The sequence below is a fragment of the Plectropomus leopardus genome, chromosome 14 (assembly GCF_026936395.1).
Source record: "Plectropomus leopardus strain MGB_pleo_1.0 chromosome 14, ASM2693639v1, whole genome shotgun sequence".
Classification (NCBI taxonomy): domain Eukaryota; kingdom Metazoa; phylum Chordata; class Actinopteri; order Perciformes; family Serranidae; genus Plectropomus; species Plectropomus leopardus.
This window is the reverse complement of record NC_142189.1, coordinates 30777606-30790504: the sequence shown is the minus strand read 5'-3', so window position 1 is coordinate 30790504 and position 12899 is coordinate 30777606. Positions and strand designations below refer to the sequence as shown.

Below are 12899 nucleotides of genomic sequence, written 5' to 3'. Positions count from 1 at the left end.
TAGAGTGGGTGTCCACATAATTTTGGCCATATGGTGGACCTGTTTATGGTGGACCTGTTGACCACTAAACCATCTAAACTGTGTTGCTGCTGAACTCGCTCTGATGACTCAATAACAGACAGAAATGGCTTTAGGACTCGTGTTGTAACAAATGATTCTGGTGTACACTGTTTACATAAACTATACCTTGCTGACTTTGCTGCTACTAATCACACCTCTGTGTCACTCTTGCCTTGTCATTTTCACTCTTTCTATTTTATTTCCATTCAAATTTCTGTTTCACTTACCTACTTATCTTGGATTTCCACCAGGTTTTGTGTACTTTTTTGGCTTCTTATTGATAATCTTTAATCTTTGTTTTTGCTTTATTTGCACATTAAATATTTGCACTCTCTTAATCAATTTATATTTTAATATATACATAGTTAAATTTAAATAGTGAGTAAGATTTAGAGAAGCCCAAAGTTTTAACAAATATGTGTAAATTTGTGGGGTTTGTTTTTGTTTTTTAAAGAAACAGAGAGAAATATGACAAAAGACTCATCATTACTTAAACACTTAAAGAAATGGCAGAGAAGACTTATCATAACTCAGTAACAGTAACAAGAGTCAAAGAAAGAAAGTGTTTTAGGAGGCTCCGCCCACCCTAACCCTAACCCTCTGGAAATGATCCATCCAAATACAACAAACCAACAACAATGTAAAACTGATCTGTAAACTCTTAAAATTGCTTTCAACTTATTTCTAACTTAAAAACTGAGATGTAAATAATAATTTTAAAAAGACTATAAATACATTTTCAAAGAGTATTTCTTGTCCTTTATCGAGTAATTATAATAATCTAAATGATGGTTTTAAGTTGAAAGAATGAATGGAACATTTCCTGCAGACCCTCCTGAAGCCTTTCCTTCTTTTACACTTTTCAAATTTATTTTTGATGAAACGTTAAAAGAAAGTGGAAGAGGATAAAACAGTTATAACACTTATCTTACTATCTACATTTTTTAAGAAGATAAAAGAAGACTTCAGAGCTTTTTAATAACTTGTCTACGTCTTAAACACACCATTACTTATCTATAAACCCAACTCATCACTTATCTATATCCTTAACTCATAAATACTTCAAAATAAATACAAAAAATGCCATTACTTATTGATAACCCAAATTCAACATATGTCTATATCCTAAACTCATCACAAATTTATTAATAATCACACTAATACTTATGGATTTTGTTAACATTTGTGGCACTGTGTACTTTTTTCACCTTTCTGATAATCTGTATTTATATTTTGATTTCTTTGCACTTTACATATTTAGACTCTTTCCTGCTTTTCACTGCAACTGCTGCAAAACAATTTCCCTCTGGAGGAAGTACAATCTCATATTACTTTTATTAATTTATTGCTTAATTTCTCTATTTACCTGTACTAATTAGACTTATCTGATCTCATTTTATTTGTATGGCTCATTATGTTATGGGAATGATTTGTAAGGTAAATTAACAACAGCTAACCCATTGTTCTTGATATACCTGTTATGCTAGTTGTTGCTTCGTCTTGTTATTTATTTAATAATTGGTTTTATTGCACAGTTTTAATTGTTCTCTTTTTATTTTTTGTAACACACTGTCAGCTACACATCCTAAATTAAAGGCACTAAATTAACTTCAAAATTATTGATATTTTAATAATTGGATGGCTTGTTAATATAAAAGTAAGCTGTTTTCTGTGCTGGTGAACTCGCTCTAATGTCTCAGTAACAGAAGCAAAGGGCTTTAGGAGGGTCCAACCCTCCCTAACCCAAACCCTTTGGCAATGTTCCATCCAAATATCTGCTTCCTGCTGTTCAAAATGCAATACTTGATACCAACCAGGGAAGAAAATGCCAGAAGCAAGGCAGCCAATCAAAGTGTTTTTTCCACTTTCAGCCACAAGAGGTCAGGAGTGCACAGTACAAGCTCCATAACAGGTTCCCAGTGGAGTTACTGGTCACTGGTGGAACTATGGAGCATGTTTTGATCACTGGGCTCCAGTTTAGTTTGTGTCTTGTGCTCTACTAGCATGTGTAAAAGGACATATATGTACGTGAGTGACACCATACATATTTCTATTGTCCCAAAGACAAATCAATTCATATTACTGACCTGTTGTGTAAACATGGATGTAAAAAAGTGCAAATTCACCACAATCAATTATTCAGTCCTTAAATATATCTTAATATCCAAATTTACACTCTCTGTGATGATGATGACTGAGGGAGACAAGACTCGGAGCTGTTTATTTAGTCTCTAAGTCAGCTGCACAGCTCAGTATCCTGATGACTTTCACAATAAACTGCTAAGATTGAACTCTACTCTGACAAAAGAGTACAGGCTGTGATATTAGTGAATGACACCTGTGAACTCCTGACCTCTCGTGGCTGAAATCAGATCAAATACACATCAAATTTGTTGCATCATGGGAAATGATTTCTGTTCAGTCATTACATGAACATAATGCAGTGTAGGAAAAACAGCTGGAATATTGCCAGTAGACCCTCCTAAAGTCCTTTGACTCTCTTTCTGAAGTCAGTCCTCAGGTTTCTATTTCTGTTTGTGAAGTTTGTTTTTTTTAATAAAATGTTCTGCTTGTGATCTAATGTCACACTGATGACTTATGTCTCTGTCACAGAAGAACAGCGTTTTGAAATAATACAAGTATTATTTCATTATTATTAGAATAACACACATATCATATTATTAGAACCCTTTGGAAATATTATATCTTAAGATATGCTTCCTGTTGTTCTCACACTAGTTTTACAATCTAAACAGGCCTGTACTTTTTACTGTTTCTAACGAAAAAAAACCCAACAAATTTTGAAACTTTTAAAAAAAGAAAACCTAGATGAGACAACTTCTTGGCAAACTTACCATTATTTATGGAAATTAATATTTAAACAAATAAATAAATAAACATTCCTAATTTGAAAAATGTTGTGAATTATAAAAAACGTGTGTAGAAATTCAATAATTTTTAATAATGACCTATAACTATATCTATCTATAGATGGGTTGCAACAACTGAATAACAGTTACAGAAGTCAGAGAAGAAAAAGAGCTTCAGGAGGCTCCGCCACCCGAACCTGAACCCTTTGGAAACGTTCAATCCAAACATGGTTCTTGTTATTTAAATGATAATTTGCTATCAAACACTAGTTTGTAGTTTTTGAAAATTGTTTTCAATTACTCATCAATACAAATTAAAAAAAATAATTTATTTTAACAAATAATTTAGATGTTGTAAATAATGACTTTAGAAGAATTACATCAACTACAGTGAAAAAGGGATTTGAATTTCATGAAGACCCTCCTGAAGTCTTTTCCCTCTTTTAATGAATGTATATTTTAATATATATACAAAGTGAAATTTAAATTGTGAGTTAAAAGATTTTCTGTTACAGTTAAAAATCCTGAAGTTTTAACAAATAAATAGAAATTTGTGAGGGGTTTTCCTCTTCTTTTTTCTTTGTTTTGTTTAAGACACCGCACAATATGACAGAGGAAACTACTTAAACATACTAAAGCATTTAATTTATATATGTTAATTTGTAGATTTAGATGTTTTTTAAAGAAACATTCAAACAAATGGCAGAGAAGTCTTATCATTACTCAGTGACAGTAACAAGAGTAAGAGAAGGAAATGATTTTAGGAGGGTCCCCCCACACTAACCCTGACCCTCTGGAAATGTTCCATTTCAATTTATCAAAGCAACAACAATGTAAAACTAATCTGTAAACTTTTAAAATTGCTTTCAATTTATTTTTTAATCTGAAACTCAGATGTAAATTTAAAAAAAGTCTAAAATAAAGAGTATTTCTTGTCCTTTTTTTGAGTCATTAAAATAACCTACACATAGCTTTAAAAGTGAAATAAGACTGGAACATTTCCTGGAGACCCTCCTAAAGTCTTTCCTTCTCTAACACTTTCTATTTTTTAATGAAGCTTTTTCAATAAAGTGAAGGAAAAAAGATTAATAACACTAACCTTTAAAATTTACAAATAAGCTTTTTTTATTTTCAGTGGAGGAAAGGGAAAGAGTTGAAAGCCTTATAAGTAGTTATCTACATCCTAAACTTACCATTACTTATAAATGACCTAAACTTAACACTTACTTTATTCTACAGTGTCCAACACTTATCAACATCTAATCTTACCATATTACTTATTTATAACCTTAACTTATCACTTAACTATAACCTAAATTAATCAATACTTATCTCAAAGACAATTATTGACAATACAGATATCAAATTTACCATTAATTACTTGTAATCGTATCCCAAACTTATCAATACATTAAAATTATCCTGACGTTTTTACAATCTAAACTTTTCAATACTTGTTTATAGCTTATACTTAACTTTGCTTATTTACAAAATCGACTTATCACTTATCTATAACCTAAACTTATCAATACTTATCCTGATCTTAGTTACTTTAAATCCTATCTGAAACTTACTTATACAATAGTACAGTTATAGTTATATAACTTATAACTTATTCTTGTCATTACTAACAACCTAAACGTTTCACTTATCTTTAACCTAATTGATACTTATACTATCTTAAACTTACTACTGATTACTTATAATTCTATCACAATCAATATCTTCAACTTACCATTTATCTACAACCAAAACTTATCTTAAACATATTACTACCTATTAACATATTTTCTTATCAACCTATCAATACGTCTACATACAAACACTTTTTTTTTGTTTGATTTTCGTTTTTTTTTTATAAAGCAGGAAAAAATAAAGAGCTGGAGAGGTACATTTCAAAACGTGTGTGTGTGTGTGTGTGTGTGTGTGTGTGTGTGTGTGGAATTGCCACTAAGTATACTTTACCTGATGGTGCAGTAACGCACGCCCTTTACCTGAGAGGAGTTTCACAGCTCCACACTGTAAGGAGAGTTAACCCACCAACCCCAAACCTCAGACATCACCTGAGACTGACTAGCAAGTGGAACCCATGTGGGCATGGCCACAGTAGGCCTGCCCAACACGGAGAGTGTTACCTGCACATCAAAGCGGCGGTCGCGAGGTCTGCGTCGCCCTCCGGCAGGTGGCTGGTGGCGTTCGGGGCGTCTCTGCGGCGCTCTCTCTCTCGGACTCGATGGCCCAAATGGACGCAGCTGTTTTAAAGATGGGCAGAGGGGAAAAGAGTCAGAAAAAGCTCCAACAAGTTCAGGAAGAAGAATGAGACGAGTCATTTGGGTTGAGGCAGGTCGTGGAGGTCACTCTGCCGACAGAAACACCACGACCATTCACAAGTCGGCCCTATTTTCTTGAAGGAAAAGTAATCCCTCCACATGAACTTTCTCACGTTAAACCATGTGCTCGAAAAATGCCTACTGGAATTCTTCTATGAGTGATTTCCTGTATTTTCACAATCACTGTATTACTCCACAGAAGGCACCTCTCTGTGTGTGCACATTTACAGCAGAGTGTTAGGATGGACTACTTACTCCCGTCGGGGCAGCCTCCTGCTCTCCACCCTGTGGGCCGGAGGTGGACGGCTGAGGACTGGAGCTCCTCTCTGGCTGAACAGGGTGCACCTATAAGTAGGTATGGGGACAAGAAAAGGTTTTCTAGATGTCTTGCAATGCAAACACGGACGATTTGACAGATTCACAAATGTCAAAAATCTAAATGAAACATTTTGACCCCTTTTCTTATCATTCAATCAGAAATCCAACAGAAACAGAATCAAGTCGAGTCTTGAGGCTCCTTTAAGATTCCCATCCTTACCTGTGAGCCAGAGGTGGAGGGCTGGGGTCTGGAGGCCGGGGGCTCCTCGCTGGATCCAGAGCTGCTGTCCTGCTCCCTCTTCCTCTTGTTGGTTGGCTGTTAGTGAGATGGTCAGAGAGAGAAAAGGAAGGTTAGGTTTGGTTGAACTCTTAAATCCCTTTGAGACTGATGCAGTAGAGTGGCATAAATCAAACTGATCATCATGTTAGGATAGAGCAGGTCTGACTGTACTGACTTTGTATTTTTATGCTATCAGGCTCTGCTTGTTCCAGTTTGTTTTTTTGCCATCAGCTCCTTTCTGAAACCTTTGCTTGTTTTCCGTTTTCTTAAATATTTACAATTAACAGTAACTGGTATTGCAATAAAATCAAAAAGATATTCTACAAAGCTTTGTTACATCCAATCCAGTCCAAATATTAGCTTCAAACAAAGGTGTGTTATATATTTTTGTTTTTAGGATTACAACAACTATGTGAAAATGGACATTTTTTGTGACCAGCCGCAAAGAAAAATCAAGCCACAGAATGCATCTATTCATTTTTGTGAGGGGCCTGGTTAGCAGGCCGGGCAAGATACTGCAGACATCCTTCTCCCCGGCAACGCCATCCAGCTCCCTCTGGGGATCCTGAGGCGCTCCTACACCAGATGAGGAGATATATAATCCCTGTTCTGGCTCTAACCCTGGGTCTCCTACCAGTTTAATGTGCCCAGAAAACCTCGAACAAGAGGCACCCAGGACTGTCAGGACGCATCCTGATCAGATGCCTGAACCACCAAATGCATTGCTTTGATTTCTGTAGCTGTCAAACAAGACTAACAAAGGTTAACATCACACATCTGATACAAAAACCACACAGTAATACAACTGAGCTGAACTGAGATTTAATATACACTTGTTTATCTTCACTGCAGTAACCATCACAAGATATCAAGGCAACCCTCATGTCAGTTTCACATAAACTGGTGGTTTCAGTTAAAAAAATCACTGGTTTCTTGCTGCAAAACCACAAGTTATAGCATTAAAAGTGGCAATATGAAAATTAGAAACTTAAACATCTTTTTGAATGAATGACAAAATCATACATTCAGTGGGAAACATCTTGAGAGAAAATCCAATAATGTCCAAAAAAACAATACATGCATGACCTTTTTACTTGTTGTGATCAAAGGTGCCAAAAGAAAAAAAACAAACTGTTTTTCCAATATGCTACCTCTGAATGCATGAGAGTGTCACACATTTCATTTACCCTAAATGATGTCGACATACACTTTCAGTTTGCTTGTTCCATTATTTTTGCAGGCTTGTTTTGTCTTGTGAAATTTTAATTTTGTTATTTAATGTTAGCTTGTTAATAGTGACACTACAAATGTGAACTCCAGCCTTCCACCTTCACAGTATTTGAGTAGAAACTTGAAATTTAAGAAAGTCTCAAAGGACTTTCAAAGTGTTTAAAATTAACAATCATTGTCTTTTAACTCTATCTTAATTATTTGATGTTAGGGTTAGACTGAAATATGATAAATAGAAACACAAATTCATGAACTAGAGCTAAAAATAAGTTAGAAAACAAACTTGCCACAACCACAGTGGGAATTAATAATAAAAAAAAAAACTTCAAAAAGCACTACATTAATTTAAAACGGTTATATACTTATATTTTCCATGTTAAAATTGTACCGCTGAGATTGTTCACTGGTCCGCGGTTGTTTTTGCAGTTGAAGCTTTAAGCTAGCAAGTATGGAAGTTTGTCACCTGCTAGCTAAAATAAAGTTAGCAAACAAACTTTACACAACGACCATGGGAATATCTAACGAAAAGAAACCAATTACATGAATTATAACCGTTAAATACTTATATTTTCCATGTTGAAATAATACAAATTAGATCATTCAGTGGTCTGTGGCGGCTGTTTTTGCATTTTAAGCTTTAAGCTAGCAAGTACAGAACTTTGTCACCTGCTAGCTAAAATTAGGTTAGCAAATAAACTTTAATTGAAACAAACATATTTAATGAAAACAAAACTGCGAAAAGCTTTACAACGATTTACAATTGTTAATTCTTACAGTTTTAGATGCAATTTAAGTCAGTCACTGATACATTGCGGTCGTTTTTTGTGGTTGAAGGTTTTAGCTAGCCGGCTTGAACTATGTTAAATGCTAGCTAAAATTAGGTTAGCTAACACGCTTTGCTCGACGAATAACGAAAGAAAAGTTTCAATTTATTTATAACGGTACATATTCTTACCTTTTCCATGGTGAACAGTAAAACTGGTATCAGTTTCTGGTCTCTTGGGGTTGTCTCTGTGGTCTCTGGTTTTAGCTCGCTAGCTCAGTACTTCTCTCTCTGAAATCAGGAGTGAAATGGTGCCGAATGTTAGAACCTCCAGTATATATATGCATTCCATAGAATCCCAGCGTCATCAAAGCAACAAGAATGACGCGCTATTGATGTTTTTGCATATTTTTATCTGAACACCACAGAGGTTTTACAATAATTGTACAAATTATCCCCTCACTTTTATAAAAATATTCTACAGTAACAGTGTGTGTTGCATACAATCATTGATATATGTATTGTTCAACATCAGTTTTCTTGTGCTGCATTCAGACACCTTTCATAAGCTATTTAACCCTTTGAAACCTGAGCAAATTGGTTTGCTTTCTTCCAAAAACTTGTTTTACAAGCGTCGAGGAATGATTAGAAACTTAAAAAAAATTGGTGAAGCATCCAGAAAACTGTATTTATAACTATTAGAATGATATATTTACAAACATATTTTATTATTATACTGTTCTGCACTGTTTTGGGGGGTATTTTTCTGGTTTGGTTTTATTTTTTACTTTTCTCCTGTCCTTATTTTCAGGTATTTTTCTTGTAATCTTTTTTTTCCATTTTTGCTAATTTGTGCTGCTTTTTTTGCGATGTCTCACCTGCTTGTTGCCTTCTCTCTGTTTTTGAGAGAACTCACAATTTCCTCAGGTTTCAAAGGGTTAAGCAAAACTTGTGCTAGAATCCAACAAATAGATAATTCTTTAATTGCTAAACAACAATTTGAGGTCATGTCATACATACATTAGTAGTGCACCCAAATACTGCACTGCTGGTAAACATCTCATTATAAAAACCTTAATTTGTGATTCTTTAGTGTCTCTTTAAAGCTCAAGTTCACACCTTGATCTGCAGCTGGATTCTTCATGTGTCTGATGACCAAAGGTACACACTGTTTCTCAAGTTCCCAGCCCACATCTGTCAAGGATCACTAGTCTGGAACAGAAAACATTTCTATACAAACAGCCTTAACCCCACAAGTGCTTCAGCAAACATAGGCTGGCATACTGTGGGATAGTGTATGTTAAAACATGATTCAATAAACATGGCCCTTTACATTCAGATGACATTACAACCATCATACCATATAAAAATCTTCCACAATATGTCTGATGCTCATACTGCCCCCCAGAGGTGACTACACTACAGTACACTGACTCCTAATTCATGCTGCTGTCAAAGCCATATTTTAGTGTTACAGGATACCAGTCACTCCTGTGGAAACTGTGATAGAAATGCATTTCATTTTTTAATGCTTCGTTTTAATTCATATGTTTGTATTGTACCTTGCTTGTGTTGTATGTTTTTCTAATGGAGTTTGAGTCTGACAATAAACATGAAGTTAACTGAACTCATAAATTTGGCAGTCTGGGAAACTGTTGTGAGGTGAGCTTAGCTTTTAGCAGGAGGGCTTCACTTTCTGCTCTGTATGAGAGGGAGATCCTTGTTTAACCCTGATACTTCATCATTTAATGCCTAATTGTGACCCTTAACCTTCCCCCAATGGAGGTAAAAATCTGGGGAAATAGAGAGCAAATCCAAGCTGAAGACCTCAAGGTTTTCATTTGATTATCAATAAACTTCAAGAAAATTCAAGAAAATTACCTTAAAAATAGCAAAAAAAAAAAAAGGGAAAAATAAATGAATACATAAAATAGTTAATGAACTTAAACATTTTCCCCAATTTTAAAAATGAATACTTTTTCATTTACGGGTGCCCCAAAATGAACACTTTTGAATAACTTTATCTCTCCTAAACTAATCTTCAGGTCATTTTCATCTTGTCACTGTTTTCTAATTTCTTGCAAAATTAGGAGACAAACTTTACTTTCTTGTGAGCCATCTGTTGCTCTTTGCCTTTTTCCCATGTTTTAAAAGAAACCAAATGAACACAGCACAAGAAAACTGGTGTCAATCTAGCTTTCAAAGGGTTAAAACACTGATATTAACCCTTCGGTCCTACTTTAAAAAATGTATACTCTTCCTCCTTACACACAAAATGCATCAAAACCAAAATGGTCAGTCAATAAACCGCTGTAAAAATATGATGGATTAATATTTTTTTATGATTTATTTTGTTAAATGTTTTAAACAACTTCAGTCATGATCAAAACGGTCAAATGTTTATTCATTTTAAGAAGATTAATCTTTTAAACGCCAGTATTTGTGATGATACCACTATATTTATTGAAGGAAAATATAATATACTGGAAATATATTTATATACTTGAGGGTAGGGGGATTTCTCTTTCATAATAATTGAAGGTTTGATTATTTTTCTGATTAACAAACAAGTATTTGTTAATATACTCAGAATGTTAACCATTTTTATAATAGTTTTTGGGACACAATCTAAGAGTATGTTACCTTATTTGGCACTGGAAATAAATACATCATTAAAAAAGAACAAGATTTGTTTTTTTTAAATTCAACATGAAATTCAACACACCAAAAATTCAGACTGAACAAATCCAGATCAGAAACTGTAGTCTATGCTAAACAAAGTGAGGAGCGGGCTGACTTTTTTATAGTTTGTCTCCATGCTGTGCCTTTGCAGCACTGCAGGTTCCCCTGCTGTTCTAATGGTTGCAGAGGTCATGTTGATATGCATATGACTAATTCAAAGGACTATCAATATATGCATCAACCACTGTTTCATTTAGGGGATTTGACTTTACTCTTTCCAGGCAACCTGATAGAATCAGGACTGAAAAAACATGTAGGACTATCATAACCACACGTCTTTCTCTCTCTGTCTCTTTCTCTCTCTCTCTCTCTCTCTCACACACACACACACACACACACACACACACACACACACGACTGAATCAACTAAAAACGAGAAAAGGCAAAAATTTTGAAGCCATTGCTTCATCCTGAAGCAAATATAACGCATGATTTTATGTTGCAAGGACCACAGCATAAAAAATTACAGATTTTTATATGGGTTTAAATCAGACCATTAAGAATACAGGATTTGAGTGTCTGTATTACAGCTACAAACACAACACACTCACACGCACATACACACAAATTTATCAATACACACATACACACCACACTCTGATGCTCCTGCCAACACACTCACACAGTTGCATAAAGTGTTATTTATCATATTAACCTGCAGTAGACAATAAAACAGCAAAGCTGGTAACCTGGTTAATTGTATTTAATTGGTCCAAATGCCAAAAATGAGAAAACTGCTTGAACAGCTGAGCAATATTAAAAATTAAAAATGTCAAACCAGATAAACAGGATAAAAAGTTTTATAAAGAAAATGAATGATTGATACAGTAGCAGCAGCAGGATTAAAATATGTGGTTTGAATGGAAGTCTACTACGCAAAAATGTGTTAAAGGAGGACGAGTGTAACAATTTTGTGTCCACAGTGTATTATTGGACATATTATAGGAGCAGTGGTTGGACATGACAGATGTGTGCGAAGTACACACCTCTGCAAAATCTCATGAAAAAATAAAATTTCATGGAAGTTTAGCATAAGTGAAATACATTAAAACTTTTCAGTTTTATTAGTGGGCTGATCTTTATATGGTGCAGTCAAATTTAATCAAACCCTCAGAAACTCATTCAATCCAAAGATTAAAAAAAAGTTTTCTCTGTGTGAAGGGTATCATCTGAACATCACTCCCACTGAGTGGCAAACATTCAGCATCTGTCTTCATATAGAAAAGACAAACTTGGACATGTTTTGTCTAAATTGTGAGGAGCTGTCGGACAGTTGACTGCACAAAGATTTAACGGCACGTAAATGAATGAATATATTCACCATTCTTAAATTCAGAGCTGGTCATTTGAAAATGTCTGGAGCAGCAGATGGAGATGGAGAAACAGAGGAGGTGGCAGCAGTTGGTACTGGAGGTGTAGAAGCAGTGGGGACAGCTGGGACATCTTGACAGAGAGATGATGATGATGATGATGATGATGATGATGATGATGATGATGATGATGGGTCTCTGCTGGATAACTAAATCACATAAAATCAAGAGAATAATAAGTCATCATAATGATCACACTGTGCCATTACTTGAAGGTTTTGCCATTCAAAGAAATATATACCTTTGCAAAATGAAATCCACACACACAACTCTGTGTTCCTCCAAACAGAGATATCTGGCCTCTGTGCTGGAGCGGACACTTCTTCATCTGGAAGAGATCAAACAACACAAATACAACTGCAATACACACTTCAGATGATGCACCAGTGTCATGACCTGGCTCAAGCAGTCACAACAACAAGCAGTCTGCAAGTTGCTCCTTTGTTGCAGTCCACATGATCTGCTGGATGAGCTTCGAGTGGATGAGCTCCTTGATTCTGCTGATTTCCAGGCGCCGTCTCTTCTCTGTGACTGATTTTGTGGATTTGACAGCATCCAAAAGAGAGTGGTTACCTGTTATGCACACAATTGGCAAACCTTTTTGTGTGTCACCTGTGGTAAGCTCTGAGAAAAGTGTGGCCAAGAAAACAGCACTGTCAATGCCATCTGCAAGAGCTAAAGTCTCTCCGGCCAAAGTACTGCGGACAACTCTCCGGATTCTCTTGGACTGCCAGCATAGTGGTGAGAATCTTCCTTTTTCTCCCATTAGCGTGACGAGGTGTCCACCCTGAGTCCCTGCATCGGGAAGGTTACCCATTGAGGAATCACTAAACACCACTAGTTTTAGGGAGCTGTCTTCTCCTGGGTGCTGAAACCTTCAGGTCACTTCTCCTGATTTCAGTTTTCTGATTAGTTTGTTTGCTCAGTGCAGAGTCT

At 35.4% G+C, this 12899-nt stretch overlaps 1 long non-coding RNA gene across 1 annotated transcript; it reads right to left on the bottom strand.

The window, feature by feature from the left end:
* Nucleotides 1-11280: 11280 nt before the first annotated feature.
* Nucleotides 11281-12467, bottom strand: LOC148187555 (uncharacterized). Its single transcript, XR_015778702.1, has 2 exons — nucleotides 12205-12467; nucleotides 11281-12112 (listed from the first exon to the last, which is right to left on the bottom strand). It is a non-coding gene; the product is annotated as an uncharacterized LOC148187555 (long non-coding RNA).
* Nucleotides 12468-12899: the final 432 nt, after the last annotated feature.